Source organism: Ambystoma mexicanum, chromosome 8 (genome assembly GCF_040938575.1).
Source record: "Ambystoma mexicanum isolate Mex_15411 chromosome 8, UKY_AmexF1_1, whole genome shotgun sequence".
Taxonomy (NCBI): Eukaryota; Metazoa; Chordata; class Amphibia; order Caudata; family Ambystomatidae; genus Ambystoma; species Ambystoma mexicanum.
This window is the reverse complement of record NC_090929.1, coordinates 31,308,946-31,332,175: the sequence shown is the minus strand read 5'-3', so window position 1 is coordinate 31,332,175 and position 23,230 is coordinate 31,308,946. Positions and strand designations below refer to the sequence as shown.

Here is a 23,230-nt window from a genome sequence, read left to right as displayed (position 1 = left end):
ACCTCTTCTCCTTCGCGACACTTCCACAGAGTAATCATTGAAGATTCTGATCTCGGCACCATCCAAGCGTAGCGGTGAGGCGGCCCTGTATGCCTTTAGTATGACCACCTTATGCTGAACATTTAGGAGTCTCATCATTCTAACTCTTGGGCGCTGAGTGGGTGCTGGTTTTGGGGTCGGTGTGCGGTGCGCCCGCTCAATGATGAGGTCCCTTGCATTGGGGATGTGAAGTGAGTTCTGTAGAAGGCCCCAGATGAATGCCTCCATGTCCTGACCTTCCAAATTTTCAGGAACTCCGACCACGCGCAGGGTGTTCCTACGTGATCTATTCTCTTGGTCCTCCATCTTCTCCCCAAACCTCTGGACTTCCCGTATCACCCCCTCAAGATCTGTCTCTGTGGAAGTTAGATTGTCCTCAAGGGCTCTTGTACGCTGTTCGTTCTCGGTTGTTCTCTCCGCTTGTGTTGCGAGGCGGTTTTGTACTTCTTGTAAATCGCATTTAATTTTGATGACCGCTATGTTGATTTCCTGTGTGCGCTGCAAGTGTAATTTCAGAGAGAATGGCTTGCAGTTGAGCTTGGACATCCATGTTGGGCTTATTTCTCCCTGACAGTCTTGGAGGGGGGGGGGTCCCGGTGGTAATGGGTCGAAGGTGCCCGTAGCTTCAGTAGCATGCAATCCCTGTTGCATGCCCTATTAGGGAGAATTCTCTCTTTAGGCTGAATTTCCTAACCTATTGAGTCCCCCAGCAGCTTTGCTGGATTTCTGGAGTTTATTTTTTATCTCCTGCCAAGAGTGAGACTCTTTTCCTCCCACTCTTGGACATGATTTATGGCATTCTTTTGACTGGTAATGTGTTTTATGGGATGTGGGGTCCTTAACTCCATAGGGTCTCATGTGTTTTTCCTATGTGTGTTACACAGCACCCTCCGTGCAGTAACACAGGGGTGTCATAGTGACACCCCACCATAGACTCCATACCCTGGGACTCACTACTGTCTCCCAGGGCATGTAAAGTCACCATTGGCTTTACTAGTCCCAAATTATGAACAGAAACCAGTACAAACCATCATATTGTGGACGTACTGGTCGGGGCAATTCGATTGCCCCGGGGTCTGTTAGTCGAGGGGGCACGTCTCCGTCCCCCCCGATCGAGTTTTGGCTGGTGGCAGTGGAAACTACTTTTTATATTCGACCGCGAATATTTTCCTATGGGATTTCCCCATTGTTCGAGGCTACCAACTTTAATTATTTAATTCTCATAGCCTCGAACGTACCGCCGGTTTATTTAATTATTAATTCTCCGGTTGGTATTTTTTGCCAAGACTCGATTCTAAAATGGCGTTTCTGTTCTCTTCTGTGACTCCAACCCAAGTCGAGCCCTTTGTTCCATTTTTTGGCAGGCTTCTCCACAGAAGCCTCCAAAAGTGGTGCCACTCTGTCTGGGTACCACAGGGGGTGTGGGAGGGGGTTTAGGCACCCTGGACCGAGTTACCTTGGTAACTCAGGTCGCACTCTTGTGTGATTGGCCCAAGGGGTGAGCCGGCCGGTTTGAGTGACAGCTAGGCTGAGTGAATGGGGGTTTTCTGCATAAAAGCAGGGCTTTGGGGACTGCAACTTCAGAAGTCGCCACAGGACCTGAGAATACGATGAGGGAGAAGCTGAGCCGACCTACCACGACGACACCACCGGTGGAGCCCTGCAGAATCAACTCACCACTTCCCGACGACAGAGTATCTCCCGGCTGGAGAGGCTTCTTCCCCTGACTGGTGGGCACAACCAGTTTTCCTTTCTTTCTTCACACCCCAGCCCGGTTTGTGGTCGAACTGCCCGTGCCAAGCACCCCGGCGGCCGGATAGCCACTCACCACTAAACCGCGAATCACCGGACCGATCCTTGTACCTGAGAAACTCTGGCTGGTTTCTTCCCTGCCAGTGCAACGGACTCTTGTCTTCCTCCATGACGAGATCCTCTCTTCCCCCGGACGAAGCACCGACTTGCATCCGCTGCCAGGAACAACTGCCCCCGCTGGAGCGTTCTCACCACTTTAAGGTACCGTGTCCGCCAGGCCTCCCTTTTTAAAGCTTGCTACAAGGTAATAATAACATCTTAACCTTCTGGACTGGGCTGGCCGCCTTGACCCTCTAACTGGTCCCTTTCTCTGATCCAACTCCTTTTTGAACCATTACAAGACTTTTGTGCACTGCAACCGTGTGACCTTGGACACATTTCGTTTGGATCCTCTGAAGGTGGGTCCGGCCTCTTGAACTCTAACTTAACGGTTTTACTTTGCCTTCCTCCCTTGTTCTGTTCTTGAAAAAGTGTTGGGATCTGTTCCAATTTGTTCTCTGCTTTTCTCTCCCTTTTTAAAACGAGTTATTAGAGTGCTATCTACGTTAAGCGCTCACCACTGTCTGATAATAAGTGGGGCTTTACTGAAGACTTGTCTAATAGTCTTAAGGGAGTGTATATCTTTAAGTGACTGTATTTTTGAATTGCTTATTATTAGTGCCTGTGTTTTTCTAGATGTGGTTTTAAATAAATAATTATATCTCTTTTACACCAAGCCCTGGTCAGTGTTTACTTGTTCTATCGTGTGCTCTTGACCTATTGTGAATACTCTGCATACTGCCTAACTCTTCTTGAGGGAAGTCTGACTGCTCAGCCACAGCTACCAAGTGAATCTGTGTGGTACAGACTGCTACCAAGTGGGTTTACTGACAAACACCTGTAGTCCTAAATCTTTTGCAGTGGTCCCAGAGGGCACTGCACAGGTTTCTGCCTAACATGCCCCCACTGTCACTGTGTGTGCCCCACATGGAGGGTGCATCGGTCAAACTTTATCTGCCAGTCAGGCGTAACAACCCCGGCCCAGAGCCCCTGATTCTGCACATACGTTGGGCTAGGGAGTGGGCCTAGTACATTATTTTTCGTCGCCTTCCAGCATGCTTTAAGACATGATCCGGCGGAGGAGCTCTTCCCCCGCCCCCCAGGAGCACCAAGTCGCCACCGGCCACCCCACTAGCCTTGGACCTGGTACTGCGGTGTTGGACCCCTTGAGCGCACGATGAATCCACCTTTTCCCGGCCCTGCGCCCCGGGGGATATTGTGATTCAGCGTTGTCCCGTCGCCTGCCAGCTGCTGCCAAAATTCGTTTTGTAGCTTTGCAAGCTTTTAACCTTACTCGTGGGGTCGGACGATCTGTGAACCCTCTTCTGGCCTGTGTACCTAGGGTGGTGCTGCTCCTCCAGCCATCGCATTATTCAATGAGACCGCAGCCGGATTGTATTACGCTGATGTGGCATGTCTCCTGGGCCCCATCAAACCTATGCCTCAGACAGCTTGCGGAGTATCTGTCGGCTGCAGAGCATAATGGGCACGTTTATAGACGGCATCTGCAGTCAGGGCCGTTCTGCTCCTGGAGCAGAAGCACTACCCCTCGGGTTGGGCATCTACTGCACAGGTGATGTCCGATCATAAGGGCAGCTCTGCTCTGTACCATGTGCTGCGCGGTTGTGCCAGCGCCGGCTTCTCCGTCGCCCGCAGACCTTCGCCTTGTGGGCCGATGCGGCTAAACAAATGCGGTGCCAACTATGCCCCTGGCAAGGCACCGGCTCACTTGTACGTCCAGGGAGGAGGTGTCCTGCGCGGCGCCAGCACCCCCACTGTGCCGATAGTTAGCCCCACACCACCGCTAGGTGTTGTCAGCAGGCCGGGCCCACACATTCGCCACGCCACGGCTGCTGACCGGCTGCCAGCATCATCTTCTCCCGGCAATGAAGGCGCAGCACAGCAATCTGGAAGTCCCTCAGCAGCCTATTTCCCGCTTTGCCCAGGCTCCTTGCTGCTCCCGTCGGGGGTCTCCCGCTGGCCACCCGCAACCACCAGGGGGTCCGCACACACATCGGCCACCGTGTGAGCGGCCGCCAGAAGGCGCGGTTGAACAGGCCTAGTAATTTCACACCACTCTGAAAGCCGGCGCTGCCATCTTTCTGCAGCCCACTGCCAGGCTGCCACAGGTCGTTCTGTCGCCGCGGGAGAGCGGTTTTCCACACAATGTGACCGGCAGAAACAACAACTATTCCGCTCCCTTTCTCCTCCGTCTGATAATTTCTTGTGATTGCTGCACGATGGGCGACAGAGCTCCCCTAGCAAGCAGCCATCTTGCTCGTGCTCTCGAGCGCCCCCAAACTCATGTATTTTTGATCTGATTTGGACTCTGTTTCTTTTGTTTTTGGAGTCTGACAAACTCCATAGGAATCTACTTTTACCTTCTCTTGGGTAAACTACTGTTCCCAAGAGCAGTAAAGTGAAATTGACTTTACTTACCTGTTTTTCCTATGTAGGTCCAGTACACCCCATCTTATCTGGAAGTACTGGGGGATTACTTATTAACCCCTTTTCCTACTTACTCATGTACCATTTTTTATATTACCCTCACGACTTTAAATGGCTGATGGCAGTGGATTACATTTCTTACCATTGTGCGTTTCTACCGCACGCTGAACCCTCAGCTGCAGGAGTGCACCCATGGGTGCCCATTTTGTCAAAATGGCTGGGTCTTCTTTTTTCACCATTTCTTGCTTGTGATGTCTTTCTTGGATTTTACTCTATGTGCCAAACCAGGTTTGACCCTTATGTTCGTTTTGCCCTTTGGCGGGCTTCAGTACTAAAACCTGCCTCTGGCTCCAGTAGGTCTGGCAAAGCAGGACGCGAGGGGGGGGGGGGGCCCAAAACTGCCTGTCAGTCTCCTTGGTTACCTGAATGCACCCACTGCTGATTGGCTGGCTGTCCTTTCAGGACAGACACCCTGCTGTGTGAGTGACAGCTAGGCCGTGCATGAATGGGAGAAACCTGCATAAAAGGCGGAGGTTTCTTGGTCTGAGGGCAGAGTCGGCCACTGGACCAAACATCCGATGAAAGAAACAGGAAGAGAAGCTTGCTGCACCCTCCTGGACCATTTAACTGCCCGGGGAAGCCCTGCTGCAGTGCTGAAGCTGCAACTCAGAACTGACTACATCTTCCCTTGGGTTGGTGGGACCAACTAACCCCAAGACAAACTTTGCTGAAGGACCTTGTCAAACTGGCTGTACTTCTTTGCCGCTGCTGGAACCGATCGCCAGGGGTAAGGAAATCTGTAGTCGAGTGCATCGCCTTTAAGCCGGACCAGAGCTCCAGGAAGATCCTTATGACCCTCCTGAAGCAGGACAACCCATGCCCGAGTCACCTCATCAGAGTGCTGGACTCCAGAAGCAAGGGAAGACCATCAAGTGTCCAACAATCGCGGTGGTACTATTTGCCGGTACCTGAAATCGCGAAGTGCCACTGATCAGAGGAGAGTGGGGCCAGGGACCCTCAATGAGTCCACACAGTGAAGCACACAATTCCTTTAGACAGGAATGTATACAAATACAATAACAAAGTTACTCACCGTAGTGATTACCTTACTCCTAGTCCATTAGTCCCCTTTCCTCCATACTTGTGGGACATTTCGTCCTTCGGGACGAAACCGGAGCACTTTTGATAAAAAGCATCAAAATTGAAAACATTGTCCATCTCTTTTTAGGCGGGGTACCACACGCGGCCGTAACCCCGCCCTCCTGAGCTCCGCCCGCGCATCGCACTTCAGTCCTTTTCTATCGCAGTAATAGAGGATACTTATTAGAGGGGATGGCGGGGGGCATATGGAGGAAAGGGGAATATGGACTAGGATTAAGGTAGCCACTACGGTGAGAAACTTTGTTATACTCCTACGTCCCGTCCCCTTTCCTCAATACTTGTGGGAGATTCCAAAGCACTCCTCACAGGTAATACGGGTGGATGGAACTTCGCTACTGAAAAAGTTCTTAGGAACAGCCTGACCGAATGGAGCATCGGCCCTGGAGCTCTGATCCAAGCAGAAATGCTTACAAAAAGCTGATGCGGAAGCCCAAGTAGCTGCTTTAGCAATGGTTTCCCAGGGAACATATTTTTGAAAGGCAACAGCAGCTGCTTTGCCACGTAAAAGATGAACATGAATGCCTTTCGGAGGCTGAAGGCCCTGAATAGTATACGCTTCTGTAATACAGGAGGCAATCCATCAGGAGATCGTAGCAGGTTTCCCTTTCGGGTCTCCGAACGTAACAGAGTACAGAGGAGCCCCCGAGTTCAGTTTGGTCTAGATAGAACTTCAGAGCCCGCCTGACATCTAAACTAACACTCTCTCGGCGTCTGAGGCCGGGTTTCGGAAAAAAACACAGGCAATGAGATGGATTGATTCAAATGAAAAGTAGTCACTACTTTAGGACGGAAAGGAGGATGAATGCGGAGCACAACCTTATCCTTATGAAAAGGTAAGGAATGGGTGTTCCACGGACAAAGTTTGAAGCTCGCTAACTCGCCTTGCCGAAGTCATTGCAATCAAAAAGGCAACCTTCCAAGAAAGGTACTTTAGATCTGTCGTAGCCATGGGCTTAAATGGTTTATGGCATAATGCGGTAAAAACCACATTTAAATCCCACTTTGGGTAAGGATTGCATACAGGTGGAAAAAGATGCAACAAACCTGCAAAATGCCTTTTAATGATTGGGTTCGTCAAAGAAAAGGAACAGGCGTCAGTGGACAGGTAGGCGACAATAGCCGACAAGTAAGTCCTACAGGATAAGACATGAATGCCTGAAGCAGCCAGATGAGAAATGAACGAAAGGACAGTGTCAATCGTAGCATGTCTGGGGTCTAATTGCTTAGCCAAACACCAGTGACAAAACCGGAGCCACTTGCTCCTATACTGAGACCTCGTAGAAGGCTTCCTGGCCGCTTGGATAATGCGCATGTTGTCTTCAGACACGTTAAACAGCGCTAGGGATTTGAAATCAGCCATCAGGCCCCAAGCTGAATGATTGTGGGGAGGGGTGATACATCTGCTGATCACACTGGTGAAGCAGGTTGGAAATCAACAGCAGTCTGATCGGTGGACAAATCGACAGATGCTGAAGTTCCGAAACCTGAATCTGGCTGGCCACCAAGGAGCTATGAACAGGAGAGTGCAATTTGATGCATTCCTGAGTTTGCCGAGTGACCGATGAATCAGAGGAAGAAGCGGGAAGGCATATGCCTTCATGTTGTGTCACAGGCTCTCGAGAGCATCCCCTAGACTAGAGGCCCCGAGACCGTTCCTGGATGCATAACGAGGAAGTTTCCTGTTTGTGGCAGTCGCAAAAAGGTCCACCACCAGAGAATCCCATTGGCGAAAGATGTTGGAGGACATGCATATTCAGTTCCCACTTGTAGCTTGCCACTGTCTACCGGCTGAGTTAGTTTGCAGTCACATTGAGTTGCCCCGGAATGTGTATCGCCAGCAGCCAGATGCCGTGCTGGATGGCCCATTCCCAAATCTGAATGGCAAGGTCCACAAGAGGTGGTGACTTGGTACCACCCTGCTTCCCTGCTTATTGATATAAAACAGCTACACCGAGTTGTCCGTGCGGACGCGGACCACCTGGTTCATGATGGATGGTTGGAATAATTTCAGCATCAGAAAAACAGCTAGGAGCTCCAAATAATTTATATGAAACTGCCTGTCCTGCTGTGTCCATAGATCGAAAACCTGGAGATGATCCAGAGTTGCTCCCCACCATAAGAGGGAGGAGTCCGTGGTATTCGTCACTTGTGGGCAGGGATCCTGAAAGAAGGCCCCCACTGTAAGACTGATGGTCGAGGACCATCATAGAAGGACCGCCATCATGCAGGATGGAACCGGTATCATCTTGGAATCCGATTCCGGAGCCTGACACCAGAGCTCCGAAGAACCAGCTGCATACGCCTCATTTTGAGACGCGCAACTGGAGAGCCTAAGGTCATGAGGCCGAGAAGTCTCTGGAACCACCAAGCCATCATGTGCTCTGACTGCATGAAGAGTTGACACGTGACTAATAGGTCCGCAATCCTGTGCCATCAAATACACCTTGGAGTCGATCGTGTTCCAATGAAAATCCAGAGAGATCAGGTCTTTTGAGACTGTCATGGAAGATTTCCGCCAGTTCACCAAAAGCCCAAGGTGGAACAGGAGCTGAAGGAGAGATGGGAGATTGCTCAATGCCATCTGTGGACCAGGGCTGCGTAGGAGCCAATCGTCCAAATACAGATATACATGAACGCCCTGTAGCCAAAGGAAAGCTGCGATGACCGACATCTTCGTAAAGACGCGCGGCGCAGAGCGGAGACCAAACAGAGCACACAGAACTGGAAATGCTCCCCTCTCAGGGAGAAAACGCAGATACTTTCGATGCAGCCTCCATTTCAGGATGTACATATACGCATCGTGAAGGTCCACTACACTGAGCCAGTCGCCCTTCCGAAAAGAGGACTTTATTTGGCAGGGTGTAATCATCTTGAATTTCTCTTGGGGAAGAGAAAGGTTGAACTGGGAAAGGTCGAGGATGGTGCACAGGCCAGACTGGTTGGGTTTGGGCACTGAACAGTCGAGAGTAGAAGCCCTCCCCTTGCTCCCCGAGGTGAACAGGTTCCACCGGTGTCCAGTCATTTGGTCGACTACAAACTGGTCGCTGCAATTTGGTCGACGTCATTTGGTCGAAAACCAAATGGTCGAATTATTTTTTTTTATTTATATATTCGTTTTGTGGGTTTTTGTGTAGAAAAAAAAGAAAGAAAAAAAAGGGGGTTGGGGGGACCCCCCCACACAAAATAAAGGGGTAAAAATAAAAAAATAAAAAATTTGACCATTTGGTTTTCGACCAAATTGATTCGACCAGTTGTCCAGTCGACCAATTGTTTTCGACCAAATGACTGGCAACCGGTTCCACCACCTTGAGGTCTAGAAGCTTCTGAACCTCGGCTCTGAGGGAGTCCCAATCGGTTGGAAGGGAGGATTGAAGGATGGGGTAGGGGGGACAGGCAAGCGAAAACCCGCCCGAGCGATGGACAAAACCCACCGATCATCAGTGATGGTCTGCCACGTCTCCAGATGAGACTAGATTTGTCCTCACACCAGAGCTTCGTGCGACTGACAAAGTATAATTTTGCAGATTTGTCGGCAGGGAGACTACCTGCTCCTGGAAAAAAACGGCCACGTTGTTTTCAACGGATGCCACCAACCAGAGGGTCAGATCTGCGCGCCCGGCGGTCCTGAACCCCTCTAAAGCCAGAGAAGGATCAAGAAAGACGCCTGAGTATAAGGGGCCTTAGCTGGGACCTTAGCCAGGACCAACAAGGATTTGGCGGTTTGGGTACTCACCTTGGCCTTTGTGAGCTCGTCGGAACCCTTGGAGAAAACTCTGGTACGCCCATTAGGCCTGCGAAGCACCTCAGGAGAAATCCTGGTGGGAGAGCTACTCAAGCCCCTCCTGGACCGGAACGAGTCCCCCGGCTGGGGTGCCATAAAAAGGAAGAAACTTACCGGGCGTTTCTTCTTTTCTTCGATGAAAAGCTGAAGATGAAGTGAAGGAACACGCTGAAAGACTTCCTCCCACCGAAAGAAGACAGTGTTGGAGTGCCCGGACAGAAGGGGAATTGCAGTACAAGCACGAATCCCAGCAGTGGTCCGGCCTGAGACATCCCAAGCAGAGAGAATGGGGATCCGCCCTAGCGAAGTGACGTTCGAGCAAAGAACAGGACACAAATCCCAGACGCTGCGGCATAGACGGAGGACTACGCGACAGCAGAACCGGAGAAGGAGAGAAGGACAACAGCAACAAGAAAAACTCCCGATGATGCAAGTGCATCTAGCCCCGACCGTGCTGAAAAAAGGACTGAAGGGCGATGCAGAGCTCAGGAGTGTGGGGTTACGACCGCGTGCAGTACTAAAAAGAGAAAAAAAACGTTCAATTTTGATGTTTTATCAAAAGTGCTCCGGTCCTGTCCCGAAGGACGGAATGTCCCACAAGTATGGAGGAAAGGGGACAGGACGTAGGAGTATATTTATACTAGGCCCAAAACACACGCTAAAAAAATTAAAACAGGTGATATCGCACAACACTAAATGATAAACATATAAACAGGGTTGTGTGTAATCGTCCTAGATCACTGTTTCCTAGAAGTCTTGTTCAAAATATATTGCAGAAACAAATATTGGCCCGTTTCAAGCAAATAAATATCATCCCTATATTTTTGCCCTCTACTGCCATCTACATGCGTTTAACACACATAGGCTGAGAATACACATAAAACTGTATTACTGTCAATTTATTGCCTTTTTGCTTTGCCTGCATAATATATATAGGATACATTACTCACCGTAATCGTATTTCTGATGCTTGTATCTGCTTAGATTCACATGCTGTGCATAGGACGACATCTAGTGGAAGCTGCCGAGTATTACAGTTTGTTTTTCGAAACTCGAAAAAGGGCGTCGACACAGGGCGTGCCAGTAATACTATCCCTAGTGTGACGTCCACTGTACCCATGATCCCTCACGCGTCTAGGACCATCAGATTGTATTTTTTCTGACATGAGGTAGCATGAGGAGTAGCGCGAGTACAGATAATCCAAGCAGATAGAAAGGTACGACTACAAGCATCCATGCGCCTTCTCTCAAAGGGGAGGAAGGGTGGGTCGCATGTGAATCTAAGCAGATACCAGCATCAGAAATACGATTACGGTGAGTAGTGTATCCCTTCTGAGGCTTGTGGAATCTGCTTACATCACATGCTGTGCATAGATTAGCGAGCAGTACCTGAAGAAGGAGGTGGGATGTGAGAAGGGTCATGAGCAAATAAATGTCTTAGAACCGCTTTTACCACTTGTGTATCTGTCTTGGAATGAGTGTCAATGCAGTAGTGCTGAGTAAAAGTGTGAATAGAGCTCCAGGTAGCTGCTTTGCAAATGGTGTCAAGGGGTACATTTGCAATGAAAGCCAGAGTGGCCCCAATGCCTCTTGTAGAGTGGGCCCTAGGCGTGAAAGGCAGAGTTTTTTCAGAAAGTGAGTAACACAGCTGATACAGTGAATAATCCACTTAGAGATGGCACCTTTAGAGACGCGATCCCCCTCTCTGCATGTAGCTACGGAGACAAACAGCTGATCTGTTTTCCTTAGTGGTCTGGTCTTGTTTACATAGTAGAGGACCGCCCTACGCACATCTAGTGTGTGTAGTTTCACCTCAGCCGAGCTTTGTGGGTCTTGGAAGAAAGCCGGAAGCTCGATGGACTGGTTCGCGTGGAATTTTGAAATAAACTTAGGTGAGAACCTAGAGTGTGTGCGTAAAACCAGTTTATCTTTATGGACAGTAAAGAAGGGATCTTGCACTGACAGAGCCTGAATTTCACTGACTCTTCTTATAGATGTAATTGCTACTAAGAAGGCCGTTTTGTAAGTCAGGTGTTTGAGATTGCTTTTGTGCATGGGTTCGAATGGGGGGCTCATGAGCTTAGATAGCACCACGTTAAGGTCCCATCCTGGTGGTGGGTTTGAAATAGGAGGGTGAAGTCTCTTTACTCCTTCCATGAAGGCTTTAACTACTGGTACTTTCCACCACGACACCTTGTTATAGGAAGTGGTGTATGCTGACAGGGCTGCCAGGTGTACCTTCAGTGAGTTAAAAACCAGTCCTGCATCCAGCAGGTGGAGCATGTATGTAACAATAGTGGAAGGAGTGCAATCAACTGGGTTAATTTGTTTATTCTGGCACCAGATAACGAATCTCTTCCATTTGTCAAAGTGGCAGTGCCTCATATTAGGTTTCCTAGATTCCTTTAGGATGTCCATACACCTCTGTGGTAATTTGAGATGTCCGAACTCTATGACTTCAGGAGCCATGCTGCCAAGTTCATTGAGTTGTGTTGAGGATGCACTGTTTGACCTTGGTGCTGGGACAGTAGATTGTACCAGCTTAGAAGTTTGATGGGTTCGCACACCGCCAATCTGCGTAAGTGTGGGAACCACGGTTGTCTTGCCCACATGAGAGCAACTAGGACGAGCGGCATCAATTCTCTGTTCATCTTGTTGACCACCTTCCTGATTAGAGTTGTTGGTGGAAAAGCGTACGCAAACATCCCTGACCAGTTCATCCACAGGGAGTCTGGTTGGGGGAACCTGGATGCAAATCCTGGGCATTGTCTGTTTTCGCTTGTGGCGAATAGGTCTATAGTGGGGAAACCCCACTGAGAGAAGATATCTTCTACGACTTCTCTGTGTAGACACCACTCGTGTTCCTCTGGGAAGGGGTCTCTGCTCACAGCATCCGCTAGGGAATTGAGATCCCCTGGAACATGTTGCGATACAGGAAGATGTTCCGTCTGAGTGCCCATATCCAGATTTTCTGGGCAAACTTGGACAGATTTGGCGACCGAGTCCCTCCTTGTTTGTTCAGGTAGAACATGGCTGTAGTGCTGTCCGTCCGGATTTGCACTGACAGATTTAACAGGTAGGGCTCGAACGCTTGAAGTGCTCTGAATACTGCCAGAAGCTCTAACAGTTTGATGTGATTCTTGGCCACTGAGTGCGACCAGAGACCCTGAGCTGTGTGGTCGAGATGGTGAGCTCCCCACCCCGTCAGGCATGCATCGGATGTGACTACCGCCTGTATCTCGGGATCGTAAAAGGGTTTCCCCTTGGACAGATTCTCTCTTGTCCACCAGTGAAGGTTTTGTACAAGTGTTGGCGAAACGACCACTAGATCGTCCCACTGACCACTTGCCTGAGACCACTGTTTCGCCAACCATTCCTGCATGGGACGCATGGGCAGGCGCGCGTGGGGGACCAGGCAAATACATGACGCCATCATGCCCAGCAAACGCATTGCTTTGCGTACCGTTATCTGGCGACCGGACTGATATTGCGGAATTTGCAGCATTACATTCCGAATTCTTTCCTCGGAAAGAAAGGTCAACCCCTCTTGAGTGTCTAGGATAGCTCCTAGGAATTGTTTGGATGTGCTTGGCACCAGACTTGACTTTCTCGTTTATTGAGAAGCCCAATTCGAAGAGGAGGTCGATTTTCCTTTGAATGTTTGCTCTGCAAATTACTGGGGTCTCCCCCGTGATGAGCCAGTCGTCCAGGTAAGGGTATACCGGTATTGCCTCCCTGCGTAGGTGTGCTGCCGCCACTGCCAGTACCTTGGTGAATACCCTTGGAGCCGAAGCTATCCCGAAGGGCAGTATCTTGAACTGGTAGTGCCGACTGTCCACCTTGAAGCGCAAGTACTTTCTGTGCGCTGGGAACATGGAAATATGATAATAGGCATCTTTCATGTCCAACGTTGCCATGTAATCCCCCTTTTTTAGGAACAGGATTACCTCCTGAGAGTAGTCATGCGAAACATTTGGGGCTCGACATACTTGTTTGCAGGCCGTTAGTCTAATACTGGGCGCATTGTCAAATCTTTTTTTTTGGCACAAGGAAGTAAGTTGAATAAATACTCTTGTTTACCTGGTGTCCCGGGACGAGTTCTATCGCGTCCTTTGCTAGCAGATTGACGATCTCCTCGAGGAGGATCTTCTGGTGGTCCAAAGAATGTATTTTTTGTCGTGGAGGATGGTTTCGGGGACGCTCTAACAGTTCTATGCAGTACCCTGCGGATACTGTGGACAGCACCCATCTGTCTGATGTGATCCCTTCCCAAGCTTGGGTGAAGTTGGAAATGCGTCCCCCTACTGGGGTTGCGTGAGAAGGGACCCTGAACGGAGCGTCACTGTTCTGGTGGAGGCGTGCCGCCTCCTCTACTGGGGCTGCCTCTACCTTTCCCACGTCCTCTTATTACCACTGCCGTAACCCTGGGTAGACTGTTGGTTATTATTGCTCCACGGTGTACCCTGCCCCTGGGAATAGTTAGATCCTTTCTGGGAATTTTGGCCGTGTGGGCGATGAAAATAGTCATTCCCTCTCTGATTAGGGGGTTTATTGGTTAGTTGGCCTAGGGATTTGAGTGTTTCATACTCGTCCTTGGCATTTTTCAGCGCGTCCTCGACCACCTTACCAAACAACAGATCCGGTTCCACCCGTTTATCTAACAATGATGCTTGGGTTTCAGCTTTGAATCCAAACTGCCGTAACCAAGCGTGTCTCTTGATAACAGTTCCTTCTGCTATCAACCTGCCGCATCAAAGGTTGCTTTTAAAATGCAACCGGACACGGCTCTTCCCTCCGCCGAAACTCGTGCCAACTGGCTCTTTAAGGGTTCTGGGGTGGAGTCTACGAGTGCCGCGACTTCTTCCCACTGATGGCAGTTGTAGCTGGCCAACAGGGTGGTGGAGTTGGCAATCCTTGCCTGGTAGGCGGAAGTGGAGGCTACTTTCCTGCCCAAACCATACAGTTTCTTGCTCTCCTTGTCGGGAGGAGCTTCGGACGAGGACAAGGGTGTTCCCGCCCTCTTACGGGTGTTTGTAACAACCAGGGAGTCCAGCTTCAGATGCCCCCTTATATACAGTGGGTCTGATTGGACTGCCCTGAAATGTTTCCCAACCCTGGGGTTCACTGCCCTGGTGAGGTTAGGATTTACGAGTGAAGGGTCTATTCTTCTCTGAATAGAATTCAGGATAGGGATGGCCTGAGCAACAGGCCTCCTTTCTCCCACTAACTCCTCGACGAAGTCCCTCTCCTCTTGAGCACCCTGGGTGTCAATGTGGAAATGTTCAGCTGCTCGAGACAGAACTTCATTCAGGAGAGGTTGGTTATCGACAGGGGAGTCGGTAACCAGGGGTTCCTTCTCTACCGGGGAATCTACTCTGTAGGTTTCCGGGTTGTCCTCATCCTCTCCTCGGTCCTCATCATCCCCATAGTTGCCCGTACCAGTTTGTTCTTCCAACATGCCCAAATCTGGATCCTCACAAAGGATGTCTCTCCTTGGTACTGAGAGTAGGGCTGTACATAGAAGGGGTCCGAAGACCGTGTTGGTGTTTTACTTGGAGGTATAGGCTTCGAGCCTGAGGGTGCTGACCCGTCAGGAGTATAAGAGAGAAAGTGTTCAGGGTTTTTTGCGTAAAAATCTGCCAATGATGACATCCTCGACATGACCCTGTCTAGGTCGTCACTAGACCATTCTCTAGAACTGGGAATGACTTTCTGGAAGTTTCTCCGACTTATCCTGACTAGACTTGGAGTTCTGAGCAGGGGTCCTTGTGATAGCAGAAGACTTGGACTTGTCTGTCTGTTTATGAGAAGTGGAGTGTTTTACAGGTGTGGATGTAGGCAGAGGCTGCTTCCTTTGTTGTTTTTCCCCCTCCCCGTGAGTGGAAGAGTGTTTTCCCTGTTTTTTCGCCCCTTCGGAGCCTTTCGACGCCTGGCGTCGAGGTTCAGGGGTAGTGTCCCTATCCTTCGAGCGTAGAGGTAGGTGCTCGGGAGCCGCCGTAACGCGGTCTGCGGGCGCCGACTCCTGGAGTGCGGTCTGGGGATGGAAGTCGGCTTCGTCCTCAGACGATCGAACTTCCGTTACCTTGGGGAGCGAGGCACTCTTGGCAACAGTGGATGATTGCCTGGAGTTATGCGGCGATCTTGATCGAGAAAGCCCAGAGGACGCCGATTCGGACAGTTCCCTATGTGCCTCTTTCCGAGAACTCGACGTGCGCGTCGAGTCCCGGTTGGACTTCATGTGTTTTGTGGAAGTGTTGTGGGAAGCGCTTGTGTCGCCGGGGGTCTTCCCCATAGCCGCCCTGCCGGACGACCTTCCGAGGTCGGGGACTTGCGCTCGGCTGTCTTTCGACGCCATAATGCCCTCGCCGTCCGAAAGCACGGCATCGCTGCCATCGCTGAAGGCGCCCTCTGCTGCCATGGCCTCTTGACGCCTGGCGTGGTGGGCCCAACGCTTGATCGAACGGTCCTTAAGTGTTTTGGGTTTAAAGCTGCCACACGCTCTGCAGTTCGCCTCTGGGTGGTCCCTCGGCAAGCAGAGATTGCACGTGGCGTGCCTGTCGACCCAAGGGTACTTGCGGTTGCACTTGGGGCAGAATTGGAAAGGGGTACCCTCCATACGCACCTTGTGGCAGCGGGCTTGTAAGTGTAGGAATATATAAGAATGTACCTATATACCAAAAGAGTGTAGAGTATGTCCACCCCCCACTCTCCCTACTTGCAGGGCCGAGGCCAGCGGCCTTCCGAGGCCCGGGCCGAGGCCAGAGGCCTTCCGAGGCCCAAATCCGTTGTGCAGCTGTCGACGGTCAAATTCTTCACCGGGCCGGCGTCGAGTGTGGAAGTTCGGTGACTCGACGTTGGGGTGGAGAAATGGGTAAATTTAACAATATTTAGCAAAAGTATGGCTAAGGCCAGGGAACTCCGCGAAATGCTTCCGACCAGTATGGCGGAAAAAAACAATCTGAGGGTCCTAGACGTGCGAGGGATCATGGGTACAGTGGACGTCACACTAGGGATAGTATTACTGGCACGCCCTGTGTCGACGCCCTTTTTCGAGTTTCGAAAAACAAACTGTAATACTCTGCAGCTTCCACTAGATGTCGGCCTATGCACAGAATGTGATCTAAGCAGATTCCACAAACCTCAGAAAGAAATATATATCTATCGGGGTCCCCATGTCAGGTTCTCACATTCTGTACCTCAAATTGGCAAAATTTCTAGAAGAATAGAGGGTTGCAAATACTATTTCAGGAAAGTTGGAAGGGGAGGTGGTTCAAATAGTAAATAGATTCTATTTAGAGGGTAGAACAATTCCTGTAATTAGTTGTTCTATTTCATTGGTATTTATCTTTTCCCTTAACTAACTTTCATATAGAAAGATGAAAATGCCCCAAGCCAAGATGGTGGAACGAACACTTTGCCAGCAGTGATTGGTGTAGTTAATAGCAGGCAGCATTGTGATGTCATTTAGAATGTTTCCAATAACTATTAACTGCCTTTCATTAGAGTTTTCACCAGGATAGGTCATGTTTTAGATCTCTCCAGTGATCAAAGTTATAGTTTCCACTAAACTATAGTAGAGTAATTATCTTTTAGTATAAATATATATTAGGAATTAAGTAGTAGTTCCAGTTATTGTGAGGGAAGATCTACAGAAGAAAGAAGATTCCAAGAAACTTTGGTTGGCTGAGTGGCAGATTTTTCAAGTGAAGACGAAGCTAAGTGTTCAGTGTTGATTCTTAAAAATTCAAAGAACTCTTATTTTGTCATGAGAACTATATTTGAACATTTGGTTCAGTTGATTGTATACATTTTTTTTTTTAAATTCTAGCTAAACTTTTTGTAAAAATTTGGATTGTTCAATTAATGTGAACGTTTTCGTTTGTTTTTTTTTATTATCATAAATATCGTAACAATACTAACCTTTTTCTTACGAGCGCGAGAATGTAATTATTGCGCGCGTATTTTTTTTTTAACCGCGCGCTTTGAGAAAAGGATCCCATTACGTCGCTCGAGCGTCGTGGCCATTTTGGAAGAGCGTTGTGGCCATTTTGGAAGAGCGTCGCGACCATTTTGGGATTTTCTTCGTGCTTGCGTCGCAGTTATCTTTTGGATTGCAGAACTTTGTGAATCTTCGTAAGCTTCACACATGTGAACTGAAAACTTTACCGAATTTCGATGATTGAAAGAATTTTCCACTAATTAAATTCCAGAAGACTGCATGGTGAAATTAATCTTCAGCAAACCCACACCAGGTATTTAATAGTAAACATTTTCTATATGAGGAAGTTGTTCACCGAAAAAGATGAGCTAGTAATCATTTTGGGAATTATTTCCAGGACATTATAGTAAGAAAGGAATAAGAATTCAGTGAAGAAACGAAGTTAAAAAGAAGAGGAAATTACAGAAGTCTCCTGTTTATGAGAAAAAGACAGATGAAAATAGCCTATCAGCTATATAGGCATAGGCTTCAGGTATGAGAACAGAGTTATAAATTGTTTAGAATAGAAATTGAGATTAGCATAATATTTAAAAAGATTGCCTTTTATTTTTAGGTTCTCTATTGCTTAATACCAGAGACATTCCTGTGAAGACAAACAGAAGTGCCAGAAGCAAGAGTTCCTGTGTTTGTTTATCCATTCCCCTTTCCCCTTCGGTTTGCCTGGCCAATAGTTTTACGTTATAGGATTGTTGAGCAGGCAGGCTTTGGGGGCTAGGTGGGCCAGCTTCACTCCTGCAGGATTCAACTCTTCAGTTCTCTGACACCCCAGGGAGCCTTCCCTTATCCCGCCACTGTCACCTTTCCTCAAGATCAGAAGGATGGAATTTCACTTTACTTTGTTAAATCACAATATTATATCGTAACAATGTTTCAAGCCAGGAGTATCATTTTGGCTCTGTTGTTCTGGATGATATTTTCAGGACCGTTGAACCTATACGGTCACCACTGGTTCTAAAAAACATTCAATTACTCATATCAATAAAAGAAGGTAAGGCAATAGGATTAAACCAAACCACAAGAGAAAAGCCCAAGCTTAAGAAGTCCAATCCCTATAAAGAGTGGGGCCTTGTGCCCAAACATCGCAATGCTTCTCCCCAGAATGTATCTGATGCAGGTAAAGTACTTGTGTTTGTGATTGTTCAAAAGAAAAGATGCAACAAAGTTACTGGTGTGACAAGGCCGTTGATCCAGCCCTGTCAGGGGTGGGAGGGAGCCCGACCACAACAAGCCTAGGTGGCAGAGAATGTGCAGACAGGCCTCCTCACATCATCTCCTTACCTGCCAGGACGGTAGCATGTAGGACCTGGTGTCACGCTGTACAACATCCTCGCAAGAAAAACAACAGATCAGCAAAGAAGAGCCAGTTCACCAAGAGAGACTCTCTAATACAGCAAAGCCATCTAGAAAAAGGGGCGGGTTTAAGCCATTATGAAACCTCCCAAGTCCTCCCCTGGCACACCTCTTGAAAGCAGGGTAAGCCATTGGTAGGTTAAGTGGCCGATCCAGAGAGGGGAGGGATATACAAGGGCTAGGGATATATAAGAGGGAGCTTGGGAGTCGTTTGGTGTGGGTTGCAGTTGAGTGAGAACCGGCGGTGGCGGAGGACGTCCAAGAGACCGGAGGAGGCAAGAGCGACTGGAGTGCGGAAGCAATTGTTAAGGAGGAAGTCTGTGGATTGCTTGTGTGAGAGAGAGTGTGAGTATTAGAGGTAGAGTGGGAGTAGTGGCGCACTGAAGCAGTACTAGTGGTAGTAACTGGAATCAAGTAAAGTAGGCGGTGGGAGTAGCAAGTGAAAAACATAAGTGGTAGTCGTAGTAGAGAGGGGTGCAGGGCACCTAATCGCTGTCTCGGGGGGTCTGAGCAGGGGCTAGCGAGAGAGGTGAGCAGGGCACAATATCCCTAGCGGTCCGTGAGAGGAAGACAATGGTAGTAGAGAGGTAGTGTAGTAGCGGTATATTAACAGTAGTAGAGCAGGAAGAGCGACAGTGGGTGGGAGAGTAGATGTGGCTATTGGCATTAAGTAAGATAGAAATTATAAGAGGGGAATAGCAAGATATGGGGAAGTAGAGTGAGGGGGGGGAGTAGACTGGGGGAAGTTGGAGTGGTAGCAGGAATAGGAGTGTGAAAGGAAGTAAGATTGAAGGGTTGAGGTGGAACGGCAGAGTCAGATCGGAGGGACAGTGACGTGGTGGGAGAACAGCTTAAGAGAACTATAGGGAAGGATCAGGTACGAGAGGGTGTAAAAGGTGTGAGCGTGACGCTGGGTGAAAGAAGGCACCATTCCCTATTCCCAGAGTTCTAACCACTGACAGGAGAGGGAACGTTAGAAGTTGCACAGTGAGTCAGCTAGACATGGTCTCAGGGCAAACACCTAAAGTGTACAGAAGAAAAAACAGATAGGGGTTACCAATCGATAGTTTACTAATAACCTAGGGACATTTGGGGCTGGAAGGTGGAACCCAGGCCCAGGGAAAGTCTAGAGAGGAAAGGGCTGGCCCTAGCACCAAAATTCCCATCCCATTCTACCCTGATCAACCAGGATAGAAAAACAGACATTCTGACAATTAAGTTCAATAAACACCCTTGGACTTTTCCAAAGAGTGAGTGTGGTTATTTGGGGCAGGCCGTGCCGTCACACTGTGTTATCTTCCAGGTTACACTGCTCAGGTGCGGCGACCAAAGAAAAAACAGTGGAATGGAAGGATGTAAAGACTTGTTCTCAATGTTAACCTATGGAGGACAGGGGGAGACAAACGCGTTGTGTTTACTTACCATTACGACTCATATTTTCCAAGAATACTGGATGAGTCGGCTGGGGGGTTTAGGAGGAGGTGAACGCAGGAGGTTGTTCACCCCCCGCCCCCATCATTGGTTCCAGTGAGAGGTGCCCAGGAGCTGCAGGTGGAACGATTTTTCCACTCGGATTATGGAGCAGAGCACAAGCCTTGGGGAAGAAGAAATGGAGCAGGCACCGATACAGACCTCTTCAGGACACTTCCTGAGACAGGGGAAGGCGAGCTCCAGCGACAGCCACCGCACACAGGCGATGGCAGGTGTCCTTGCAGTCACGGTTGAAGAAGACCTTTCAGTGCAGAATGCCTTAGAGCTGGGAGGCTGAAATCTGGCAGGAAGGAGACTCGCACCACATGCTGACAACCACCGAAGTTCTGTCTGCAAAGGCGCAACAGCAACGGCTCTAGCGAGGTAGCCCCCTGGAGAGCTGGTCCGTCCACGGGTGGTCCTGGGGCACTTCCGGTGGCTCAAGATGCCTGGATTCTCAACACCACGTCAAGATTGGTTGGTCCCACCAGTCCAGGGGTTGAAGCACTGCATAGGCCATTCGCAGATCAGATAGTCCAACAAGGGCTTCACCGGAGTCCGACGCGGGAAAAAATGCTGGGCCTATTCAGAAGTCTCCTTTGGCTTTTTAGTCGGCTGTTCTTCTATGAGGGATTCTTGGCTCCAAAGCGGATCTAAATAAATGGCTGCAGGAGTCCTCTTGTTATGCAAAATCCAGCCTGGAAGCGAGTTCAAGCCCACCAAAGTTAAGAATCTGCACCATTCAAACAGCCAGCAGTGGTCCAATAAGGGACCACTGTGGGTGTCACTCATGTTACACACCTAGACTCTCAGGCACCACGGATGTGAATTGGTACCAGATAGACCGACCCCCTTACTGGTCCCCACACACAAAGGCTGGGGCTTTCCCGGGCAAGTGCATGACTTTATATCGGATTTCATGACATGGCAAGGCAGAATGAAAGCCAATCAATATGGCTAAAGAACAAGCACGCATCTTGTGGCATCGCCATTTTAGGGCCCTAGCCACGATTAGTAGCCTTATGCGGTAAATGCCAATGTGCAAACTAGAGAAAAACACAAATTGTAAAAATATAATTGCTGCCACCAGCTTGTCTTTAGGCACATATAAAAATAACCAAAAATTCCAAGTGCAAAAGACTAGGATGATACAAAAGTATCCGCACAACATTGTAAGATGCTGTGTTCACGGTTAAAAAGTTAGTGTAAAACAAAAGTTTCCCAGTACTGATAGTCTGAAGGACTGAACAGTTTCCCTGTGACAAAATGAGTAAAAGGCCAGGGGAGAGAATCTGAAGGCTTCCCCTTCCCTGTGAAAAGTCAGGACCGGTTCCAAAAAAATATAAAAAAAGGAAAAGGTATGGGGGTCCATAGAATATGGAGGGAAAATTGCCAAAAGATAAATCTTTCCTAGCACTCACCCTAAAAACCGCATAACACATACTCCAACGCTGGATGTAGATTAACGTCTGGAGGCCTTTGTGGGCTTAGTATGAGCCCACATCAGCAAAATAGACATTTTGGTCATGCCTTGTAGTCCGCACAGTCAAAGGGATGGCCAAAACCAAAATGTCCTAGAGCAAGGCTTAAAAATGCATTAGTACACGAATGGCTACCATATAGGTTTATTTGGGCTATGTGAGAAACCTGAAGGTGTCTCCCTAGCTAGTCCCAGGAATCTGTCATCCAGGTGGCCAGGACACGGACATAGCTATTGGATCCAGTTCCTGGGGTGGACCAGTGAGGGAGGATCACATGAGTGGAGGTCCTCAGGGAGTGGGAAACTGACAGGTGAGAGGCGGTAACCCCCTTCTTTCAACACCTTTTCCCCATTCTACCACATCAACATTCAAAACCACTCCCCCTCCCCCTTTTTTTCCCCGACACGACACATCAGAGAGCGGACTAACCCCAGAGCCGTTTACCTGACATGTCCCAGTACAAGGGTCAGGCAAATTCAGGCAATTGATCAGAATCACACACACTGGACAGCTCTTTCCCTTCCCCACCACGATAAAAGGTGGAGGAAAAGAGCACAGTATGAGAGTGCTGCATGACCGAGACAGCTATCCAGACCTGGCAGTGCAAAAGGAGGAGAAAGGTGGCAAACATCGAGAGGCTGGCAAGGTGAGACACGACTCCAGTTAACGAGGAACGCTAAAGTGGCTCATCACAGCCGGTGAGTCGAGGGGAGAGCCGATGAGAACCGGGCTGTGATGAATGAAAGTCGCGAAGTAAACAGTGTGGGTGCTGCTCCGAGAAACCCTGGTCAATCCCTGTCTGAATGAAACTGCAGTTATCAGAAGGCCGTAGGAGAGCCGTCAAGATAGGTCAAAGTGGTCATAAAGGAGGTCAAGCAAAATCCCTGCACAGTAGAAAGCCTTTGACCTAAGAACAATAAAGAAGGAACAAGTTACTTACCTGTAACTGTTGTTCTCCAGCATGGGTCTGGCATGGATTCACATGCTCATGAATATTCCCCGTCGTCAGGCTGGGAATCCTCGGTAAAGAAAAAACCAGTATCAGTTTCGTTTCTGATCTGTCCTTCGTAGTAGTAACCAATCACTGGTCTCTGCGTCATACTGACCACAGCCAATGACTGCCCTCTACCTAAGCCCCGCCTCTGGCAGCCATCTTCAGATTTGGAAGCACGTGAAGTGGCAGTATGACCAAGTGAAGAGCCGCAGAGGGGTAGGCGGGAGGGTTCGCATGTGAATCCATGCCAGACCCATGCTGGAGAACAACAGTTACAGGTAAGTAACTTGTTCCTTCTCCAGCATGGGGTCTGGCATGGATTCACATGCTCATGAATAAAGAATACATAGCAGTACCCACATGCACAACCACGGGAGGTGGCAAAGGTTCAACATTAAGCATCACATCAAACTCAACATTAAGCAATCTTACCTCCTCACCAGGCTCACCTCAGGCGAACAGGTTGCGCAGCACTGCTTGGCCGACCCTGGACTCCTCCCTGGAATCCCGATCGACCCAGTAGAATCTCGTGAAGGTGTGCGTCGACCTCCACGTAGCAGGGGCACACCAGACAGGAACGCCGTGGTAGCAGCGATCGCTCTGGTAGAATGGGCTATCGGACGGCCGGTCGGTTTGCCAACCGATGACAGTGCATG

General features: G+C 49.2%; 1 protein-coding gene across 4 annotated transcripts in view; it reads right to left on the bottom strand.

Moving 5' to 3' along the window:
- Window positions 1-23,230, bottom strand: part of NUP188 (nucleoporin 188) — a 1,828,090-nt gene that overhangs the window by 1,581,002 nt on the left and 223,858 nt on the right. The window lies entirely within an intron of this gene.